This window comes from Bombina bombina, chromosome 3 (assembly GCF_027579735.1).
Source record: "Bombina bombina isolate aBomBom1 chromosome 3, aBomBom1.pri, whole genome shotgun sequence".
NCBI classification, from domain to species: Eukaryota; Metazoa; Chordata; class Amphibia; order Anura; family Bombinatoridae; genus Bombina; species Bombina bombina.
Genome location: NC_069501.1, coordinates 362,826,060 through 362,849,411, shown reverse-complemented (window position 1 = coordinate 362,849,411; position 23,352 = coordinate 362,826,060). Strand labels below are relative to the sequence as shown.

Sequence of the window (23,352 nt, the reverse complement as noted above, 5' to 3'; positions counted from 1 at the left end):
CAAAAGTAATGAATGCAGCTGTGGACTCTCCTCGTCAGAAGAAAAGAAAATTTATCGGGTAAGCAAAATTTATGTATGAAATCCTATTTCTAATTTAAGGAGAATTGTACAGAACTAACATACAAAGACTCTAAAAAGAGGTTTAAAATAAGCAAGTGCAAAGTAATCTTTGACAACATGTTTATATAGTTCATAAACTTTCAAAGGCCAATGTATGAGTACCTAAGTCAGGTGTACACAAGAAACTCATGTCTTCATACTAAGTGATATTAACTGATAACCTTGCAATACAATTGATAATTATCTTTCTCAATTGATTTTTTAATTATTTAACTAATTGTTTACTGTATTATGGATGGGGTTTTAATGGGCCTTTATAATAAAAAAAAATGTAATGCTCTCATTCTTTAGAGCATGTCATTTTATCAATATCGACCATGCAATCCTATGTATCTAAGCCCTGCAAAAGGGTTAAACACCTAGGTAAAGTACCACATGGGTGGTGCAGAGAATTGCTGGACCCAAGCGGAAACAGTCTATTACTCAACCAACAATGGGTTGCAAAGAACTCCTGGTTCCCGAGTGTTACCCTTTGCACGGGTTAAACACATTGATTTGCAGGGTCAATAGTGATAGAATTACTTGCTCTAAAGAATGAGAGCACTTCATGTTTTCACTGTAATGGCTCTTTAAGCAACCACCTTAGAAATTGTTCAGGAATGCTCTAGAAAATATTATATAATGGGCCAAAATTTTTTTTTTTTTTTTTGTATGCTATTTTTACCACTCCCGGTTGAATCAGGTGTAATTTATCTAATCTATACTCACACTTATATATTTTTTTCTTTATTTTTAAATGATATAATAATTCTAAAGAGTCAATTAAATATTTGATCTTTAGTTTGAATTGTTTTCTGTTCAGAAAAGTAGAATATTACATTTTTCCTATTAGGGCATTATTTGATATCAAAACAAGTAACTTAACTTATGAAAGTACAGCTACAAATCCCCACAAAATCCAAACTTATTCTGAAATCTAAACTTTTTAATTAATGATTTAAAAAAATAGAATTATCAAAATACTTTTCTTTCCCCTAGCTGCGAGTCACAATCTTCTCTGCCTGTGTCTGTGGTTGAATTTTTGGGTTCTAAAATGCAAATAGTCTATATTTATTTAAAACAACAAATAATGTCTTTCTGATTACAGTATTGTACTGATAGTACAATGTATACAAAAGTATTACAAATGATATAAAACTACCTTAAGATTGAATGTATAAGCTCTATAATGACATTTAAATATTGCTTAAATTACATAAAATATTGTTTACACTTGTTCCATCCCCTCTCCAAACTGTCCTGTTTTACAAATGCAAATATTCACAAATCCAATTTATTCCATAATCTAAATCCGTTTTCAAGCAGTTTGGATAAAGTTTTTTTTCTACCTTTTATATGAAGTAATCTCATAAGTAGTGCTGTCAGATGGTGGGTTGACAAAGTGGGTAAATATTTCAGAAGCCATAGCTCTTAGCTTCTGATGCTTATGTTTTTTTTTTTATTTAAAGCCCGCTATATTTTCACCTGAATTATAGTGCGCTAACATTTTTGTACTTTTTTTCCCCCTCTATCTTTTTAACTTTTTTAGTAGTTTGCAAAGGTTTCTATGAATATTTATCTAGTTTACCTGATTGCATTTTGTTAAAAGTAAATCTATTTTGCAGTTGTGTACGGAATCTTAATATTCTATGCATGAAAACTTATCTTGAATATTATAAAAAAATAAAATAAACTGACCTTTTTCATGATATGCAATTTTTTCACCCGAAAAGTTTGCAGCTCCTCTGCTCTAGATCCAGAAACTAGTTCTGCAATTCAGCAAGTAATTTTACTAGCTACTTTGGTCGCTGCTTCCTTTTTGTGGCTTACTGTAAGAAAAAAATGAGAGCAAGAGAAAAAAAATGCTTTGTAAAGTAGATCACTGAAAGAGAATAGTTTTAACCACATAGAAGTGATTTATGATGTCATTTTAAGTTGAGTAGCTTTTTCCCTCCCTGAGGTGTCAAAGGAACATTCACATTGTGCTTCCTAGCTTAGTATGATTTTACAGTTTGTAGCTTCAATTCATTGTTTAGATTTGATGATACAGAGCTACAAGGATGTTATCACATTTATTTTGCCCATTGCTGTTGCAGTGGGAAGAAGGGGATTTTCTCTAACACATGTATATGTTGATCTTGCGGAGCAGTTATGCTTGGTCAGCCATGTTTTATGTAGTTTGTGAATATGTCATAATATACTAGGTGTGAAACAGTTTATACATAAAAAACTAAGAGTTGAATGCATTAATGAGCTTAAAGGTTCATTGTATTAAAAATATTCTGCCATGCCAATGGAAAAGCAACAAATATGCATATTAAATCTGTGTTTTGGCATGGAAAGGGTCAAAGGGGCACTGTACACAGGCAAGTAATTGATAAGAGTTTATTGTATTAAAAGCAAGACTACCCTTTCTTTCGTATGATGGTTATACTCCATAGGGCTTTATAAGATTTGGAAAATAATTCCTGCCACTAGGAGGAGGCCAAGAACCCACACAAGCTTAACTTTTTATCACCTCCCATCTCTCTTCAGTTTTGTTCTTGGCCTCCCAGGAGTAGGTTAATGGAGATGTTCCAGCTACTTGCTTATGGTTTTTTATAGGGGAGCTCAGATCAATGTGTGAGACCTTTTAGTCCTTGGAAATATCATTCACAAAGAAGACAGAAGAGATTTCCATCAAGCTAAAGGATTCAGGGACATAGAGAGATCCTATTATGTGCACAGTATCTCCCTATGGATTTCAGCTATAACTACCCTCAGGTGTCGCAGGAACATGTCCTTTAGCCACCGTGGGATAATGTTTTTTCTTCTAAAATCTGCTGTACTTGTACAAGCACTGCATGGGCTTTCTACTGGATACTGCTGCAGTTTTGTGCCTGGTAAGCCGGAGGAGGAGTGCTAATTAAGGTAAGCCACTTACCACAGCACAGGCATAGCCCACATGCTATTAGAATGTACTCTCACACAGGTACAGCAAAGCCAGTGGTCTTGGCCTGCTCTCCTACTGACACAATTTTCTTTCCTGATTTCAGATCCATAACTGCCCTACCTCAATTAGGAGGGCATACACAGGACACCAACACCCTTTTCTTTCATGTAATTAGCAAGAGTCCATGAGCTAGTGACGTATGGGATATACATTCCTACCAGGAGGGGCAAAGTTTCCCAAACCTCAAAATGCCTATAAATACACCCCTCACCACACCCACAAATCAGTTTTACAAACTTTGCCTCCTATGGAGGTGGTGAAGTAAGTTTGTGCTAGATTCTACGTTGATATGCGCTCCGCAGCAGGTTGGAGCCCGGTTTTCCTCTCAGCGTGCAGTGAATGTCAGAGGGATGTGAGGAGAGTATTGCCTATTTGAATTCAATGATCTCCTTCTACGGGGTCTATTTCATAGGTTCTCTGTTATCGGTCATAGAGATTCATCTCTTACCTCCCTTTTCAGATCGACGATATACTCTTATATATACCATTATCTCTACTGATTCTCGTTTCAGTACTGGTTTGGCTTTCTACTACATGTAGATGAGTGTCCTGGGGTAAGTTTTGTTTCTTTTGGCCATCTCTTCTGCTAGAAGAGTTTCTGAATTATCTGCTCTTTCTTGTGAGTCTCCTTTTCTGATTTTTCATCAGGATAAGGCGGTGTTGCGAACTTCTTTTAAATTTTTACCTAAGGTTGTGAATTCTAACAACATTAGTAGAGAAATTGTGGTTCCTTCATTATGCCCTAATCCTAAGAATTCTAAGGAGAGATCATTGCATTCTTTGGATGAAGTTAGAGCTTTGAAATATTATGTTGAAGCTACTAAGGCTTTCCGAAAGACTTCTAGTCTATTTGTTATCTTTTCCGGTTCTAGGAAAGGTCAGAAGGCCTCTGCCATTTCTTTGGCATCTTGGTTGAAATCTTTAATTCATCATGCTTATGTCGAGTCGGGTAAAACTCTGCCTCAAAGGATTACAGCTCATTCTATTAGGTCAGTTTCTACTTCCTGGGCGTTTAGGAATGAAGCTTCGGTTGATCAGATTTGCAAAGCAGCAACTTGGTCTTCTTTGCATACTTTTACTAAATTCTACCATTTTGATGTGTTTTCTTCTTCTGAAGCAGTTTTTAGTAGAAAAGTACTTCAGACAGCTGTTTCAGTTTGATTCTTCGCTTATAATTTCAGTTTTTTTCATTATAATATTTAAACTTTATTTTGGGTGTGGATTATTTTCAGCGGAATTGGCTGTCTTTATTTTATCCCTCCCTCTCTAGTGACTCTTGCGTGGAAGATCCACATCTTGGGTAGTCATTATCCCATACGTCACTAACTAATGGACTCTTGCTAATTACATGAAAGAAAACATAATTTATGTAAGAACTTACCTGATAAATTCATTTCTTTCATATTAGCAAGAGTCCATGAGGCCCACCCTTTTTGTGGTGGTTATGATTTTTTTGTATAAAGCACAATTATTCCAATTCCTTATTCTTTATGCTTTCGCACTTTTTTTCTTATCACCCCACTTCTTGGCTATGCGTTAAACTGATTTGTGGGTGTGGTGAGGGGTGTATTTATAGGCATTTTGAGGTTTGGGAAACTTTGCCTCTCCTGGTAGGAATGTATATCCCATATGTCACTAGCTCATGGACTCTTGCTAATATGAAAGAAATGAATTTATCAGGTAAGTTCTTACATAAATTATGTTTTTGCACTCCTAGGCAGCCCTGGACCCTCATTTTTAGCTCTTTACAAAAATAGAGATATAGCTCTTTAAGAAAACTGCTGATTGTTCTGTGCAGTCTTCGGTTCCTTCAATCAACATGCAGTTTGGCTTTGAAGCAAACAGGGAATGTTTGGGGGCATATATTTATTGTATTTTGTCAATTTTAAATTGCACTTTTTGTGTGGAAATTGGGGTCTTTGAGAGACTTTGTGTGGCGCTCCTTCTTTTTTTTTTTTCCCCTATCACTACAGTGGACTGCAGCTGAGGAGGGATGCAGTTTCAAGCACCTGCCTTTGTTTTTTTTCTTCAAAATTGTGCCAGAATCTGTATACTGTCACTGGAGGGGGTGACTACCCGCACAGGAGCTGCCAGGGGATCACTTTTGTGCATTTTGTCACTTTTTAGGGCCTAGGTATTTCCTCACCCTTTATATATATATTTCAGGTCTCAGAGGTGTGTGTTGGCAAGTGTAAAGGGCTCTCTGTGTGTTTTTTCATACTGTAAGTTTTGCATACACTGAATCCCAGTTAATCTGTCCCCTCAAACTATGTCAAACCCTTTGGAAGAGTGTTCTATTGAAAACTCACTGTACATTTTTGTGCCTTTTTTGCAAAACTATTCCAGTGTGCGAGGTAATCAACTTTTCAGTAGTTAAGTGCCTCAATTTTTGCATGCAAATCGGTCACAATCTTCTACTTCCTCCAAGGAATTATTTCCTTTCCATATATATGCTACTCAGGGAGCTACTACTGACTTTACCCCTGAATTTACACAGGGCTATGGCAGAATATTTAGCTGCTATACCCAAGCCAAGTAAGCGTAACTGCAAGTCTTGGGATTTACCTCAATCTGTTGATGTGAACATACAAGCTCCTTCCCCGCAACCTCAAATTCCTGTACTGTTTCAGACCTCTGACTCTGAGGACACAAAATATTCCGGTGCAGATGGGGAAGTGTCATCTGGCGAGCAGGACCCTGCTCCTGAGCCTGAATTTGAAAATACTTATAATATTTAAAGTGGAGCATATCTGCACCTTGTTGCATGAGGGTACTGAGATCTCTAGGTATTTTTTGTGGAAAAACCTGCTGACAACAAGCCTGTAAATAAGTTAAATGTTGTTTTCAAAGCTCCTCCAAAGATTCCAGGGGTATTTCAGGTAGCAGATTTGGTATCTGACTATATAGCCAAGGATTGAAAAAAACCTGGTATTCCATTTGCTTCTTTTTCCATGTTTAAGAGGATGTACCCGATTCCAGAACGGAACATGGAATTATGGGAAACATACCGAAGGTTGATGGAACTATTTCCACTCATGCTAAACTCAATACTATCCACATCTTTCTGGGACCCAATAGATCGTAAAATGAAGTCTTTCATAAGAATGCTCATTCTTCAGACAGGTCTTCTGCTTAAAGGGACAGTCCACACCAAAAATTTTATTGTTTAAAAAGATAGATAATCCCATTATTAACCATTTCACAGTTTTGTATTGTTATATTAATACACTTTTTACCTCTGTGATTACCTTGTATCTAAGCCTCTGCAGACTGCCCCATTTTCTCAGTTCCATTGACAGACATGCATTTCAGCCAATCAGTGCTGATTCATAAATAACTCCTCAGGAGTGAGTATGTTATCTGTGACACACATGAACTAACTGCCTCTAGTTGTGAAAAACTGTCAAAATGCACTGAAATAAGAGGCGGGCTTCGAGGGCTTAGAAATTAGCATATGAGCCTACCTAGGTTTAGCTTTCAACTAAGAATACCAAGAGAACAAAGTAAATTTGATGATAGAAGTAAATTAGAAAGTTGTTTAAAATTTCATGATTCAGATAGGGCATTTAAGTTTAGTTTGGTCTTTGACTGTCCAATTAATTTTTTTTTATTAAACTTTTTATGGGAAGTTTCTGTTGAACTAATCATGCTCTCCTTCATTTTCTCTTAAAGGGGCACTGAAGTTCATGTTAAACTTCCATAATTCTGATAGAGAATCTTGTATATAGGTGGAGGGACAGTAAGAGAGACTATTGGACCACCATTTTGCCTTTAATACAGCTTCCAACCTTCTTGGAATATATTCATACAACTCTTGAATAGTTTTGTATAGAATGTGGGACCATTCATCTGTCAGAACGTCTGTCAATTGCTTGGAGAAAGTGATCTGCTTCTCACTCTGCTCTCCAAAACTACCTATTATGGTTTGATGATACTCAAGTTAGATGACTTAGCTGGTCAGCAAAGATGTTGAAGTTGATCTTGGTGCTCCTGAAACCCAGACTGAACTATCCTGGCTATATGCATTGATGCATTATCATCTTGAAAAATGACGTCATTGCTGGTAAAAATTAGGACCATAGGATACACCTAATCACCTAGAATTAGTCGAAACTAGAGTACATTAAAACATTTGCGTAATTATTGGGCTTCCAAATCATAACAGATCCACCCCCTATGTTTACAGTTGGAACCAGACAATCAGTTATTTCTTTCATATAGGTGTCGAGAGTCCACAAACAGTTACCCAAGAGCCCTATAAAACCCCTCCCAACTCACACATACCTTAGTCTTAACTTTGCCTCCGTTGGAGGTCGTTGATTTATGAAGATGTGCATGATTTCTTCAGTAAAAGGGGCTTTTAGTCTATTTTAAATCCCGGGCCTTCTCAGAGTACTGTGCTTGTCTGAGGAATGTATTTGAGGGTATAGTTTATGATACAATGATTTTGCCTCATGTGAAATCCTTCATAGGCACTCTGTAATTTCAGTTGCAGGGACTTGTCTTCTGCCTCCCTTTACAGATCGACATTATACTCCTATTCCATTACCTCTGCTGATATGTTTCAGTATAGTTTTTGCTGTCCGCTAGTTGCTTCATAGTGAACGAGTGTCTATGGGTAAGTGTGTTTTACATTTTTATATATAGACACTTATATAGTTTTGCTTATTGGCATTTTTAAAATGTTAAAAATGTATCTATATATGTGTATATATGGCCCTGGGACAGATACTGACTATTCCCCTTGCTTTTGCACACCATTTTTTTTATAGAACAGAGAGGGGAAAAAAGGGGGGAAAAGAGATGGGTAAAAAAAAAGAGAAAAGAGATGGGTAAGAAAGAGAGAGTATGACATAACATCATTGCATGTGGGAGATATTTGGAAACCAGACAACTAAAAATACATCACATTGTCTGGTAAACCAAATGCTTAATTTATTACAAGAAGTGGGATAAGATTTTTTCCAGAGTTCTGACATTAAAGGGACATGAAAACCAATTTTTTTCTTTCATGATTTAGAAAGAGCATACAATTATAAACAACTTTCTAATTTACTTCTATTATCTAATTTGTTTCATTCTCTTGATATTATTTGCTGAAAAGCATATCTAAATATGCTTAGTAGCTGCTGATTGGTAGCTGCACAAAGATGCCTCCTGTGATTGGTTCACTGTGTGAATTGCTATTTCTTCATTAAAGTATATCTTAAGAATGAAGCAAATTAGGTAATAGAAGTAAATTGGAATCTTGTTTAAAATTGTATTCTCTACCTTAATCATGAAAGAAAATGTTTGGATATAGTGTCCCTTTAAAGGGACAGTATACTCCAGAATTGTTATTGTTTAAAAAGATAGATAATGCCTTTATTACTCATTCCCCAGTTTTGCACAGCCATCATGGTTATACAAGTATACTTTTTACCTCTATGATTATTTTGTTTCTAAGCCTCTGCAGACTGCCCCCTTATCACATTTTTTTGACAAACATACATTTAAGGAAAGCTGTGCTGAATCTTAAATTACTCAATGGGAGTGAGCACAATGTTGTCTATATGAGACACATGAACTAGCAGTGTCCAACTGTCAAAAACTGTCAACATGCATTTAGATAAGAGGCAGTTCAACGGCTTAGGAATAAGCATAAACCTAACCAGTTTTAGCTTTCCACAAAGAATACAAAGAGAACAAAGAAATTTTGATGATAAAAGTAAACTAGAAAGTTGTTTAAAATTGCATGCCCTATATGAATCATGAAAGTTTAAAAAAATTTTTTTTAAATAAAGATTTTTATTGAGGTTTTCAAATAATACAAACAAGTGTATAAGTATACAGTATATCATTAAATCAAGACATTGCCTTGTTCAAAAATAAACAAAAGAATTGCGGTGTACAAACAATAGCTTGGAAATTATACATGTAAAGTAAGATGAAATATGTAAGACTATGTAATCTAACATCAATGATAAAATGAAGTACATTTAAATGGAACCTCTTTTTTCTTTATAGTAATAGAATTGGGTAACTACATTGCTGACCCCAGAAGGGACAGATGGAGTGGTAATTAGACGGTTAATGGTAGCTACTAGAAGGCCTCACTTGGGCCTATTGATAAGGGATAGGGGAAGCCAGCAGACCAGAGCTGCCTTAAAGTTAGGGGAGAGGGGGGACGTGTCCAGGTGTTTTAAAGGCACAGTGGTATCATTATGATATGATTTAATAGGATCTCTTATCGGGCCTGTTATGAATTTAATGGGATGAGCAAAATGGTGGCTGATGTACTAAACCAACTCTCCAATATGCTAGGCGCAGAACATGTATCTGCTGTGAATAATATACCAAAATATTGCCTGGAGCATAAGTATTAAGGTGGAGGAGAGTATAAAAGCATATAGGCTTTAAGGCTTAAGGGGATAATTTTTCATAATGGGATATGCGTGCCATGGTTGCCAAAGAGTGTGGCCATTTCTACCAATAGTAGTGTTAATATGCGACAGAGGCTATATGACTGTAGTAGGTAATAAAGCTTAGTTGTAATAAGTGGTAAATGATGCTGGAGGCATAGTGTCAGGGTTAGAAAGATATCTCCAAAAAGCGTTGAAACAGAACATGTTAATCTTGTTTAACACAACATCACTAATATTACAGTTTTAATGTTATTATCGTCTGATACATAACAATGAAAACCTGTGAACATCTGGGATAATAGCAAGTTATATGCGTCCAACATATCAGATAACCATTGGGTCCAATGTACTAAAACTTAAATCAAATAGAGCCACATCTAAACCCTTGTAGTGTAGAGCTAGAGTGTAGTGTGTATTAACAGCTAAAGGGTAAGTTGGTAGTAGTTAATATAGCTTAACATTAAGTTGTTTACGATACCAAGTAGAGTAGGCGTTATCTTTTTAAGGTCCTTCATAACAACATTTAGTCATAATCCAGATCTGTGTCTATATGACCCTATGATACTCTGTTTTGTTAGCTTTATAATATATTGGAGCATGAGGACAATTATGTCTAAGATACAACAAAGAAGCAACTATGCTAAGCATATTATGGCACTTCAAGAATTATAGGATAAAGTTCCCATATGTACAAGATATATACTTAGGTTATAGATACAAGTTAACATATGCACAAAGAGTGAAGAAATAGTTATGGTTATGTAATAGTATAGGGGTTGGCTGCCTAGTATAGTGAACATTCATAGCACAGCGAATCAGATAAGTTCTGAATCTAGCCATCTCAGTTTAATTCTCATAAAGATTCCATGTGTTATAATCTCTCTACCTCATGACAATCTATCATTATATCCAACAAAAAGAGTAAGATAAAAATGAAACGGTATATAAAAATTAGGTAAAACAGTGTACATATTTATTAGAGCTGCAACAACTAATCGTCATAATCGATAATCGATTATGAAAATAGTTGTCAACGAATCTCATAATCAATTAATCGGTTTGCAGTTAGTTGGTCTGTGCACAACACCAGCTGCTTCACTCCAATGAACTCCTGCATATGGTATTATGTTTTATGGTTATGATGTTAGCCTAAAGGACGTCTACAGATGTCTACTTTTCACTTTTTCAGGACCGTATACGTTTACAACTACCCCTGGCTTATGTGCAACCCAGATATAATAGTCATCATTTGGATTGTTTATATTAAATCTGGTGATTTGGAACTATGCTTTTCATGATATAGTGCCAAGCTTGTTGTTTACACCTTGCCCCTAGATTGATGGGAGTTATTTAAATTGATGTGCACTATTATCTGCTTGCACAATTATTAGCGTATTGCTTGCTATTGCTGATTATATGTACTGTAAAAATAAATGTGTAAGGCTTTGTCCTGTTATTGATATACAGTTCTTGGCGCTTTTTGATTTTGTTTTTATTGTTTTTTTTATATTTTTAATAAATTGTGATAATATGTACCAGATTCAACCTTTATAAGTATATATTTGTCATTTTTAGAGCAGACTAGATATTTCCCCTAACCTTATAGCTGGTTATTTACCATTGCATATAGATATTCAAGATATATTTATGTTAGAATGAAGTCAAGGGTTACTTTATTGAGAGGCCCCTTGCCAAGGTAGAAAACACTTGGCATTGGTGAAGAGCTAACAAAGATAAATATCCCACTTTGGTGAAATTGGCAAAACCCTACTTATACACCTCAACAGCCTTTTCTCTGCTGCAGGAAATATAGCTGCAAACAGAGAACCAGCCTTAGCCAGAAGCATGTGGACATGTTGAGATTTTTGCATTTCAATGCAAAGTTTCTGAAAGAGTGAATAACAGAATGTTATTAAAGGGACACTTAACACCTGCTGAAAATTTTCTAAATTTTTTCTGAGGAATCAAAATAAACTAATACACTTTTCTCAATGCTGTATGTTCATCTTACTATAATACTTTTCAATACAACATTAATCCAACAGTGCTAACTAAAATGACCTTTGCTCCCTAAACAAATGGGTCCCTAGTTACCCATGAAATATATACAAATATTAAAAAACAGTGTAAGGGGCGCCTCTATTCAAAAGGCCAGGTCAAGGGAATAGTGTATATAAAAATTATGTTTAATTACAGGACAAATACAATAATTACAAAAACATATTCATACATCGATCCATGGTACAGTAATAATTAAAAGCAGAAAAATACATACAAATACAATTTTAAAATTTCAATAAAAACAATGTGGAAATAGAATTACAGATACAATATAGATAAAAGCAATGTAAAACCAAAATTGACCGCTCCAGGGTCCAATTTTCACAGGTAGATAAATAGGTGAATGATAGTGCTATCCGTGTGTACTACAATATATAATAGATGAGACAATATGAATAGTATGACATTAGAGAAATGTCATACTATTCATATTGTCTCATCTATTATATATTGTAGTACACACGGGTAGCACTATCATTCACCTATTTATTTACCTGTGAAAATTGGACCCTGGAGCGGTCAATTTTGGTTTTACATTGCTTTTATCTATATTGTATCTGTAATTCTGTTTCCACATTGTTTTTATTGAAATTTTAAAATTGTATTTGTATGTTTTTTCTGCTTTTAATTATTACTGTACCATGGATCCATGTATGAATATGTTTTTGTAATTATTGTATTTGTCCTGTAATTAAACATAATTTTTATAATACTCTTCATGAAGACTCCTCATATTTCTCCTACATTGGTGTGTCCGGTCCACGGCTTCATCCTTACTTGTGGGAATATTCTCTTCCCTAACAGGAAATGGCAATGAGAGCACAGCAAAAGCTGCCCATATAGCTCCCCCTCTGGCTCCGCCCCCCAGTCATTCTCTTTGCCGCTCTGAACAAGTAGCATCTCCACGGGGATGGTAAAGAGTATGTGGTGTTAGTTGTAGTTTTATTTCTTCTATCAAGAGTTTGTTATTTTGAAATAGTACCGGTTTGTACTATTTACTCTACAACAGAAATTGATGAAGAGTTCTGTTAAAAGAGGAGTATGATTTTAGCAACAGTAACTAAAATCCATTGCTGTTCCCACGCAGGACTGTTGAAACCAGAGAACTTCAGTTGGGGGGAACAGTTTGCAGACTTTTCTGCTCCAGGTATGACTAGTCACTTTTCTAACAAGACATAGTAATGCTAGAAGACTGTCATTTTCCCTCATGGGACCGGTAAGCCATTTTCTTAGACTCATAACAGAATGAAGCCTTATAAATGGGCTCTATACTGGTTGACACTATTGTGGGCTAAATCGATTGATTTATATAATATTTATTAGACTTTTGGAGTGTTTTTGTGATAGGAAACACTTTTGGGAACGTTTTTATTACGCCTGGCAGTTGGTTAGACAGCTAATTTAGTCAGGAAGGCCCCTTCACTCTGGTAATGCAGAGGGAGGAGGCCTCATTTTCGTGCCTCAGTTGCGCAGTTACTTTTGGAAGCAGTGCATGCAGCTTCATGTGAGAGGGTCCTGTGGCCATAAAAACGATTTCTAGAAGGCTTATTTCTGTGGTGAATAACCCCCAAGGAAGGTAAAAGCTGCAGCAAAGGCTGTGGCAGGGACTGTAGTGGATTCAAACTGGTAAATTATACGATTAGCTCCGGTTTGCTCATTTAAGGGGTTAGAGACTTAAAATTTGGTGTGCAATTCTTTCAAAGCATTAAGACACTAGGTTGTAAAAATAGGATATTTCTCCAACATAGGTGTGTCCGGTCCACGGCGTCATCCTTACTTGTGGGATATTCTCTTCCCCAACAGGAAATGGCAAAGAGCCCAGCAAAGCTGGTCACATGATCCCTCCTAGGCTCCGCCTACCCCAGTCATTCTCTTTGCCGTTGTACAGGCAACATCTCCACGGAGATGGCTTAGAGTTTTTTAGTGTTTAACTGTAGTTTTTATTATTCAATCAAGAGTTTGTTATTTTGAAATAGTGCTGGTATGTACTATTTACTCAGAAACAGAAAAGAGATGAAGATTTCTGTTTGTATGAGGAAAATGATTTTAGCAACCGTAACTAAAATCCATGGCTGTTCCACACAGGACTGTTGAGAGCAATTAACTTCAGTTGGGGGAACAGTGTGCAGTCTCTTGCTGCTTGAGGTATGACACATTCTAACAAGACGATGTAATGCTGGAAGCTGTCATTTTCCCTATGGGATCCGGTAAGCCATGTTTATTACGATTGTAAATAAGGGCTTCACAAGGGCTTATTAAGACTGTAGACTTTTCTGGGCTAAATCGATTCGTTATTAACACATATTTAGCCTTGAGGAATCATTTTATCTGGGTATTTTGATATAATAATATCGGCAGACACTGTATTAGACACCTTATTTCTTAGGGGCTTTCCCAAAGCATAAACAGAGCCTCATTTTCGCGCCGGTGTGGCGCACTTGTTTTTGAGAGGCATGGCATGCAGTCGCATGTGAGAGGAGCTCTGATACTTAGAAAAGACTTTCTGAAGGCGTCATTTGGTATCGTATTCCCCTTTGGGTTTGGTTGGGTCTCAGCAAAGCAGATACCAGGGACTGTAAAGGGGTTAAAGTTTTAAAACGGCTCCGGTTCCGTTATTTTAAGGGTTAAAGCTTCCAAATTTGGTGTGCAATACTTTTAAGGCTTTAAGACACTGTGGTGAAAATTTGGTGAATTTTGAACAATTCCTTCATGTTTTTTCGCAATTTATGTGATAATGACAATGATGCCCAAGATGATTCCTCAAGTGAGGGGAGTAAGCATGGTACTGCATCATTCCCTCCTTCGTCTACACGAGTCTTGCCCACTCAGGAGGCCCCTAGTACATCTAGCGCGCCAATTCTCCTTACTATGCAACAATTAACGGCTGTAATGGATAATTCTGTCAAAAACATTTTAGCCAAAATGAACCCTTGTCAGCGTAAGCGTGGCTGCTCTGTTTTAGTTACTGAAGAGCATGACGACGCTGATATTAATATCTCTGAAGGGCCCCTAACCCAATCTGATGGGGCCAGGGAGGTTTTGTCTGAGGGAGAAATTACTGATTCAGGGAACATTTCTCAACAGGCTGAACCTGATGTGATTGCATTTAAATTTAAGTTGGAACATCTCCGCATTTTGCTTAAGGAGGTATTATCCACTCTGGATGATTGTGAAAAGTTGGTCATCCCAGAGAAACTATGTAAAATGGACAAGTTCCTAGAGGTGCCGGGGCTCCCAGAAGCTTTTCCTATACCCAAGCGGGTGGCGGACATTGTTAATAAAGAATGGGAGAGGCCCGGTATTCCTTTCGTCCCTCCCCCTATATTTAAAAAATTGTTTCCTATGGTCGACCCCAGAAAGGACTTATGGCAGACAGTCCCCAAGGTCGAGGGAGCGGTTTCTACTTTAAACAAACGCACCACTATACCCATAGAGGATAGTTGTGCTTTCAAAGATCCTATGGATAAAAAATTAGAAGGTTTGCTTAAAAAGATGTTTGTTCAGCAGGGTTACCTTCTACAACCAATTTCATGCATTGTCCCTGTCACTACAGCCGCATGTTTCTGGTTTGATGAACTGATAAAGGCGCTCGATAGTGATTCTCCTCCTTATGAGGAGATTATGGACAGAATCAATGCTCTCAAATTGGCTAATTCTTTCACCCTAGACGCCACTTTGCAATTGGCTAGGTTAGCGGCTAAGAATTCTGGGTTTGCTATTGTGGCGCGCAGAGCGCTTTGGTTGAAATCTTGGTCGGCTGATGCGTCTTCCAAGAACAAGCTACTAAACATTCCTTTCAAGGGGAAAACGCTGTTTGGCCCTGACTTGAAAGAGATTATCTCTGATATCACTGGGGGTAAGGGCCACGCCCTTCCTCAGGATCGGCCTTTCAAGGCAAAAAATAGACCTAATTTTCGTCCCTTTCGTAAAAACGGACCAGCCCAAAGTGCTACGTCCTCTAAGCAAGAGGGTAATACTTCTCAAGCCAAGCCAGCTTGGAGACCAATGCAAGGCTGGAACAAGGGAAAGCAGGCCAAGAAACCTGCCACTGCTACCAAGACAGCATGAAATATTGGCCCCCGATCCGGGACCGGATCTGGTGGGGGGCAGGCTCTCTCTCTTCGCTCAGGCTTGGGCAAGAGATGTTCTGGATCCTTGGGCGCTAGAAATAGTCTCCCAGGGTTATCTTCTGGAATTCAAGGGACTTCCCCCAAGGGGGAGGTTCCACAGGTCTCAGTTGTCTTCAGACCACATAAAGAGACAGGCGTTCTTACATTGTGTAGAAGACCTGTTAAAAATGGGAGTGATTCATCCTGTTCCATTAAGGGAACAAGGGATGGGGTTCTACTCCAATCTGTTCATAGTTCCCAAAAAAGAGGGAACGTTCAGACCAATCTTAGATCTCAAGATCTTAAACAAGTTTCTCAAGGTTCCATCGTTCAAGATGGAAACCATTCGAACTATTCTTCCTTCCATCCAGGAAGGTCAATTCATGACCACGGTGGATTTAAAGGATGCGTATCTACATATTCCTATCCACAAGGAACATCATCGGTTCCTAAGGTTCGCATTCCTGGACAAACATTACCAGTTCGTGGCGCTTCCTTTCGGATTAGCCACTGCTCCAAGGATTTTCACAAAGGTACTAGGGTCCCTTCTAGCGGTGCTAAGACCAAGGGGCATTGCAGTAGTACCTTACCTGGACGACATTCTGATTCAAGCGTCGTCCCTTCCTCAAGCAAAGGCTCACACGGACATCGTCCTGGCCTTTCTCAGATCTCACGGCTGGAAAGTGAACGTGGAAAAGAGTTCTCTATCCCCGTCAACAAGGGTTCCCTTCTTGGGAACAATTATAGACTCCTTAGAAATGAGGATTTTTCTAACAGAGGCCAGAAAAACAAAACTTCTAGACTCTTGTCGGATACTTCATTCCGTTCCTCTTCCTTCCATAGCTCAGTGCATGGAAGTGATCGGGTTGATGGTAGCGGCAATGGACATAGTTCCTTTTGCACGCATTCATCTAAGACCATTACAACTGTGCATGATCAGTCAGTGGAATGGGGACTATACAGACTTGTCTCCGAAGATACAAGTAAATCAGAGGACCAGAGACTCACTCCGTTGGTGGCTGTCCCTGGACAACCTGTCACAAGGGATGACATTCCGCAGACCGGAGTGGGTCATTGTCACGACCGACTCCAGTCTGATGGGCTGGGGCGCGGTCTGGGGATCCCTGAAAGCTCAGGGTCTTTGGTCTCGGGAAGAATCTCTTCTACCGATAAATATTCTGGAACTGAGAGCGATATTCAATGCTCTCAAGGCTTGGCCTCAGCTAGCGAGGACCAAGTTCATACGGTTTCAATCAGACAACATGACGACTGTTGCGTACATCAACCATCAGGGGGGAACAAGGAGTTCCCTAGCGATGGAAGAAGTGACCAAAATCATTCTATGGGCGGAGTCTCACTCCTGCCACCTGTCTGCTATCCACATCCCAGGAGTGGAAAATTGGGAAGCGGATTTTCTGAGTCGTCAGACATTGCATCCGGGGGAGTGGGAACTCCATCCGGAAATCTTTGCCCAAGTCACTCAGCTGTGGGGCATTCCAGACATGGATCTAATGGCCTCTCGTCAGAACTTCAAAGTTCCTTGCTACGGGTCCAGATCCAGGGATCCCAAGGCGGCTCTAGTGGATGCACTAGTAGCACCTTGGACCTTCAAACTAGCTTATGTGTTCCCGCCGTTTCCTCTCATCCCCAGGCTGGTAGCCAGGATCAATCAGGAGAGGGCGTCGGTGATCTTGATAGCTCCTGCGTGGCCACGCAGGACTTGGTATGCAGATCTGGTGAATATGTCATCGGCTCCACCTTGGAAGCTACCTTTGAGACGAGACCTTCTTGTTCAGGGTCCGTTCGAACATCCGAATCTGGTTTCACTCCAGCTGACTGCTTGGAGATTGAACGCTTGATTTTATCGAAGCGAGGATTCTCAGATTCTGTTATCGATACTCTTGTTCAGGCCAGAAAGCCTGTAACTAGAAAGATTTACCACAAGATTTGGAAAAAATATATCTGTTGGTGTGAATCTAAAGGATTCCCTTGGGACAAGGTTAAGATTCCTAGGATTCTATCCTTCCTTCAAGAAGGATTGGAAAAAGGATTATCTGCAAGTTCCCTGAAGGGACAGATTTCCGCCTTGTCGGTGTTACTTCACAAAAAGCTGGCAGCTGTGCCAGATGTTCAAGCCTTTGTTCAGGCTCTGGTTAGAATCAAGCCTGTTTACAAACCTTTGACTCCTCCTTGGAGTCTCAATTTGGTTCTTTCAGTTCTTCAGGGGGTTCCGTTTGAACCCTTGCATTCCGTTGATATTAAATTATTATCTTGGAAAGTTTTGTTTTTGGTGGCAATTTCTTCTGCTAGAAGAGTTTCAGAATTATCTGCTCTGCAGTGTTCTCCTCCTTATCTGGTGTTCCATGCAGATAAGGTGGTTTTGCGTACTAAACCTGGTTTTCTTCCGAAAGTTGTTTCTAACAAAAACATTAACCAGGAGATTATCGTACCTTCTCTGTGTCCGAAACCAGCTTCAAAGAAGGAACGTTTGTTGCACAATTTGGATGTTGTTCGCGCTCTAAAATTCTATTTAGATGCTACAAAGGATTTTAGACAAACATCTTCCTTGTTTGTTGTTTATTCCGGTAAAAGGAGAGGTCAAAAAGCAACTTCTACCTCTCTCTCTTTTTGGATTAAAAGCATCATTAGATTGGCTTACGAGACTGCCGGACGGCAGCCTCCCGAAAGAATCACAGCTCATTCCACTAGGGCTGTGGCTTCCACATGGGCCTTCAAGAACGAGGCTTCTGTTGATCAGATATGTAGGGCAGCGACTTGGTCTTCACTGCACACTTTTACCAAATTTTACAAGTTTGATACTTTTGCTTCTTCTGAGGCTATTTTTGGGAGAAAGGTTTTGCAAGCCGTGGTGCCTTCCATTTAGGTGACCTGATTTGCTCCCTCCCTTCATCCGTGTCCTAAAGCTTTGGTATTGGTTCCCACAAGTAAGGATGACGCCGTGGACCGGACACACCTATGTTGGAGAAAACAGAATTTATGTTTACCTGATAAATTACTTTCTCCAACGGTGTGTCCGGTCCACGGCCCGCCCTGGTTTTTTTAATCAGGTCTGATATTTTATTTTCTTTAACTACAGTCACCACGGTACCATATGGTTTCTCCTATGCAAATATTCCTCCTTAACGTCGGTCGAATGACTGGGGTAGGCGGAGCCTAGGAGGGATCATGTGACCAGCTTTGCTGGGCTCTTTGCCATTTCCTGTTGGGGAAGAGAATATCCCACAAGTAAGGATGACGCCGTGGACCGGACACACCGTTGGAGAAAGTAATTTATCAGGTAAACATAAATTCTGTTTTCTCCAACATAGGTGTGTCCGGTCCACGGCGTCATCCTTACTTGTGGGATATTCTCTTCCCCAACAGGAAATGGCAAAGAGCCCAGCAAAGCTGGTCACATGATCCCTCCTAGGCTCCGCCTACCCCAGTCATTCTCTTTGCCGTTGTACAGGCAACATCTCCACGGAGATGGCTTAGAGTTTTTTAGTGTTTAACTGTAGTTTTTATTATTCAATCAAGAGTTTGTTATTTTAAAATAGTGCTGGTATGTACTATTTACTCTGAAACAGAAAAGAGATGAAGATTTCTGTTTGTATGAGGAAAATGATTTTAGCAACCGTTACTAAAATCCATGGCTGTTCCACACAGGACTGTTGAGAGGAATTAACTTCAGTTGGGGGAACAGTGAGCAGTCTTTTGCTGCTTGAGGTATGACACATTCTAACAAGACGATGTAATGCTGGAAGCTGTCATTTTCCCTATGGGATCCGGTAAGCCATTTTTATTCAGACTGTAAATAAGGGCTTCACAAGGGCTTATTAAGACTGTAGACATTTTCTGGGCTAAATCGATCATATTTACACATATTTAGCCTTGAGGAATCATTTAATCTGGGTATTTTTTGTAAAATAATATCGGCAGGCACTGTTTTAGACACCTTATTCTATAGGGGCTTTCCCTAATCATAGTCAGAGCCTCATTTTCGCGCCGGTATGGCGCACTTGTTTTTGAGAACAGCATGACATGCAGCTGCATGTGTGTGGAGCTCTGATACATAGAAAAGTCTTTCTGAAGGCATCATTTGGTATCGTATTCCCCTTTGGGCTTGGTTGGGTCTCAGCAAAGCAGATTCCAGGGACTGTAAAGGGGTTAAATATAAAAACGGCTCCGGTTCCGTTATTTTAAGGGTTAAAGCTTCCAAATTTGGTGTGCAATACTTTTAAGGCTTTAAGACACTGTGGTGAAATTTTGGTGAATTTTGAACAATTCCTTCATACTTTTTCGCAATTGCAGTAATAAAGTGTGTTCAGTTTAAAATTTAAAGTGACAGTAACGGTTTTATTTTAAAACGTTTTTTGTGCTTTATCAAGTTTATGCCTGTTTAACATGTCTGAACTACCAGATAGATTGTGTTCTGACTGTGGGGAAGCCAAGGTTCCTTCTCATTTAAATAGATGTGATTTATGTCATAAAAAATTTAGTAAAAATGATGCCCAAGATGATTCCTCAAGTGAGGGGAGTAAGCATGGTACTGCATCATCCCCTCCTTCGTCTACACCAGTCTTGCCCATACAGGAGGCCCCTAGTACATCTAGCGCGCCAATACTCCTTACTATGCAACAATTAACGGCTGTAATGGATAATTCTATCAAAAACATTTTAGCCAATATGCCCACTTATCAGCGAAAGCGCGACTGCTCTGTTTTAGAAAATACTGAAGAGCATGAGGACGCTGATGATATTGTTTCTGAAGGGCCCCTACACCAGTCTGAGGGGGCCAGGGAGGTTTTGTCTGAGGGAGAAATTTCAGATTCAGGAAAAATTTCTCAACAATCTGAACCTGATGTGATTACTTTTAAATTTAAGTTGGAACATCTCCGCGCTCTGCTTAAGGAGGTGTTATCCAATTTGGATGATTGTGATTATCTGGTCATTCCAGAAACACTATGTAAAATGGACAAGTTCCTAGAGGCCCCGGGGCCCCCCGAAGCTTTTCCTATACCCAAGCGGGTGGCGTACATTGTTAATAAAGAATGGGACAGGCCCGGTATACCTTTCGTACCTCCCCCCATATTTAAAAAATTGTTTCCTATAGTCGACCCCAGAAAGGACTTATGGCAGACAGTCCCCAAGGTCGAGGGGGCGGTTTCTACTCTAAACAAGCGCACCACTATACCCATAGAAGATAGTTGTGCTTTCCAAGATCCTATGGATAAAAAATTAGAAGGTTTGCTAAAAAAGATGTTTGTTCAGCAAGGTTACCTTCTACAACCAATTGCATGCATTGTCCCTGTCACTACAGCCGCGTGTTTCTGGTTCGATGAGCTAGAAAAGGCGATTATTAGTAATTCTTCTTCTTATGAGGAGATTATGGACAGAATTCGTGCTCTTAAATTGGCTAATTCTTTCACCCTAGACGCCACCTTGCATTTGGCTAGGTTAGCGGCGAAAAATTCTGGGTTTGCTATTGTGGCGCGCAGAGCGCTTTGGTTAAAATCTTGGTCAGCGGATACGTCTTCCAAGAACAAATTGCTCGACATTCCTTTCAAGGGGAAAACACTGTTTGGCCCTGACTTGAAAGAGATTATCTCTGATATCACTGGGGGCAAGGGCCACGCCCTTCCTCAGGATAGGTCTTTCAAGGCCAAAAATAAACCTAATTTTCGTCCCTTTCGCAGAAACGGACCAGCCCCAAGTGCTACGTCCTCTAAGCAGGAGGGTAATACTTCTCAAGCCAATCCAGCCTGGAGACCAATGCAAGGCTGGAACAAAGGGAAGCAGGCCAAGAACCCTGCCACTGCTCCCAAGACAGCATGAGATGCGGGCCCCCGATCCGGGACCGGATTTGGTGGGGGGCAGACTCTCTCTCTTCACTCAGGCTTGGGCAAGAGATGTTCTGGATCCTTGGGCGCTAGAAATAGTCTCCCAAGGTTATCTTCTGGAAGTGATTCATCCTGTTCCATTAAAAGAACGAGGGATGGGGTTCTACTCCAATCTGTTCGTAGTTCCCAAAAAAGAGGGAACGTTCAGACCAATCTTAGATCTCAAGATCCTAAACAAGTTTCTCAAGGTTCCATCGTCCAAAATGGAAACCATTCGAACAATCCTTCCATCCAGGAAGGTCAATTCTTGACCACGGTGGATTTAAAGGATGCGTATCTACATATTCCTGTCCACAAGGTACATCATCGGTTCCTAAGGTTCGCATTCCTGGACAAGCATTACCAGTTCGTGGCGCTTCCTTTCGGATTAGCCACTGCTCCAAGGATTTTCACAAAGGTACTAGGGTCCCTTCTGGCGGTGCTAAGACCAAGGGGCATTGCTGTAGTACCTTACTTGGACGACATTCTGATTCAAGCGTCGTCCCTTCCTCAAGCAAAGGCTCACACGGACATAGTCCTGGCCTTTCTCAGATCTCACGAATGGAAAGTGAACGTGGAAAAGAGTTCTCTATCTCCGTCGACAAGAGTTCCCTTCTTGGGAACAATAATAGACTCCTTAGAAATGAGGATTTTTCTGACAGAGACCAGAAAAACAAAACTTCTAAACTCTTGTCGGATACTTCATTCCGTTCCTCTTCCTTCCATAGCGCAGTGCATGGAAGTGATAGGTTTGATGGTTGCGGCAATGGACATAGTTCCTTTTGCGCGCATTCATCTGAGACCATTACAACTGTGTATGCTCAGTCAGTGGAATGGGGACTATACAGACTTGTCTCCGAAGATACAAGTAAACCAGAGGACCAGAGACTCACTCCGTTGGTGGCTGTCCATGGACAACCTGTCACAAGGGGTGACCTCCCGCAGACCAGAGTGGGTCATTGTCACGACCGACGCCAGTCTGATGGGCTGGGGCGCGGTCTGGGGATCCCTGAAAGCTCAGGGTCTTTGGTCTCGGGAAGAATCTCTTCTACCGATAAATATTCTGGAACTGAGAGCGATATTCAATGCTCTCAAGGCTTGGCCTCAGCTAGCGAGGGCCAAGTTCATACGGTTTCAATCAGACAACATGACGACTGTTGCGTACATCAACCATCAGGGGGGAACAAGGAGTTCCCTGGCGATGGAAGAAGTGACCAAAATCATTCAATGGGCGGAGACTCGCTCCTGCCACCTGTCTGCAATCCACATCCCAGGAGTGGAAACTTGGGAAGCGGATTTTCTGAGTCGTCAGACATTGCATCCGGGGGAGTGGGAACTCCATCCGGAAATCTTTGCCCAAATCACTCAACTGTGGGGCATTCCAGACATGGATCTGAGGGCCTCTCGTCAGAAATTCAAGGTTCCTTGCTACGGGTCCAGATCCAGGGGTCCCAAGGCGACTCTAGTAGATGCTCTAGTAGCCCCTTGGACCTTCAAACTAGCTTATGTATTCCCGCCGTTCCCTCTCATCCCCAGGCTGGTAGCCAGGATCAATCAGGAGAGGGCGTCGGTGATCTTGATAGCTCCTGCGTGGCCACGCAGGATTTGGTATGCAGATCTGGTGAATATGTCTTCGGCTCCACCATGGAAGCTACCTTTGAGACGAGACCTTCTTGTTCAAGGTCCGTTCGAACATCCGAATCTGGTCCCACTCCAGCTGACTGCTTGGAGATTGAACGCTTGATCTTTTCAAAGCGAGGGTTCTCAGATTCTGTTATTGATACTCTTGTTCAGGCCAGAAAGCCTGT

At 39.9% G+C, this 23,352-nt stretch overlaps 2 protein-coding genes across 2 annotated transcripts in view; one reads left to right on the top strand and one right to left on the bottom strand.

The window, feature by feature from the left end:
- The window catches only part of GPR34 (G protein-coupled receptor 34), a 36,290-nt gene extending 34,369 nt beyond the window's left edge, over positions 1-1,921 (bottom strand). Inside the window, exon 1 of the mRNA XM_053706490.1 lies at positions 1,798-1,921. The gene's annotated coding sequence lies outside the window, so the exon portion shown is untranslated. The remainder of the gene's footprint in view (positions 1-1,797) is intronic.
- Positions 1-23,352, top strand: part of CASK (calcium/calmodulin dependent serine protein kinase) — a gene marked incomplete in the record, with an annotated part of 883,427 nt that overhangs the window by 222,397 nt on the left and 637,678 nt on the right.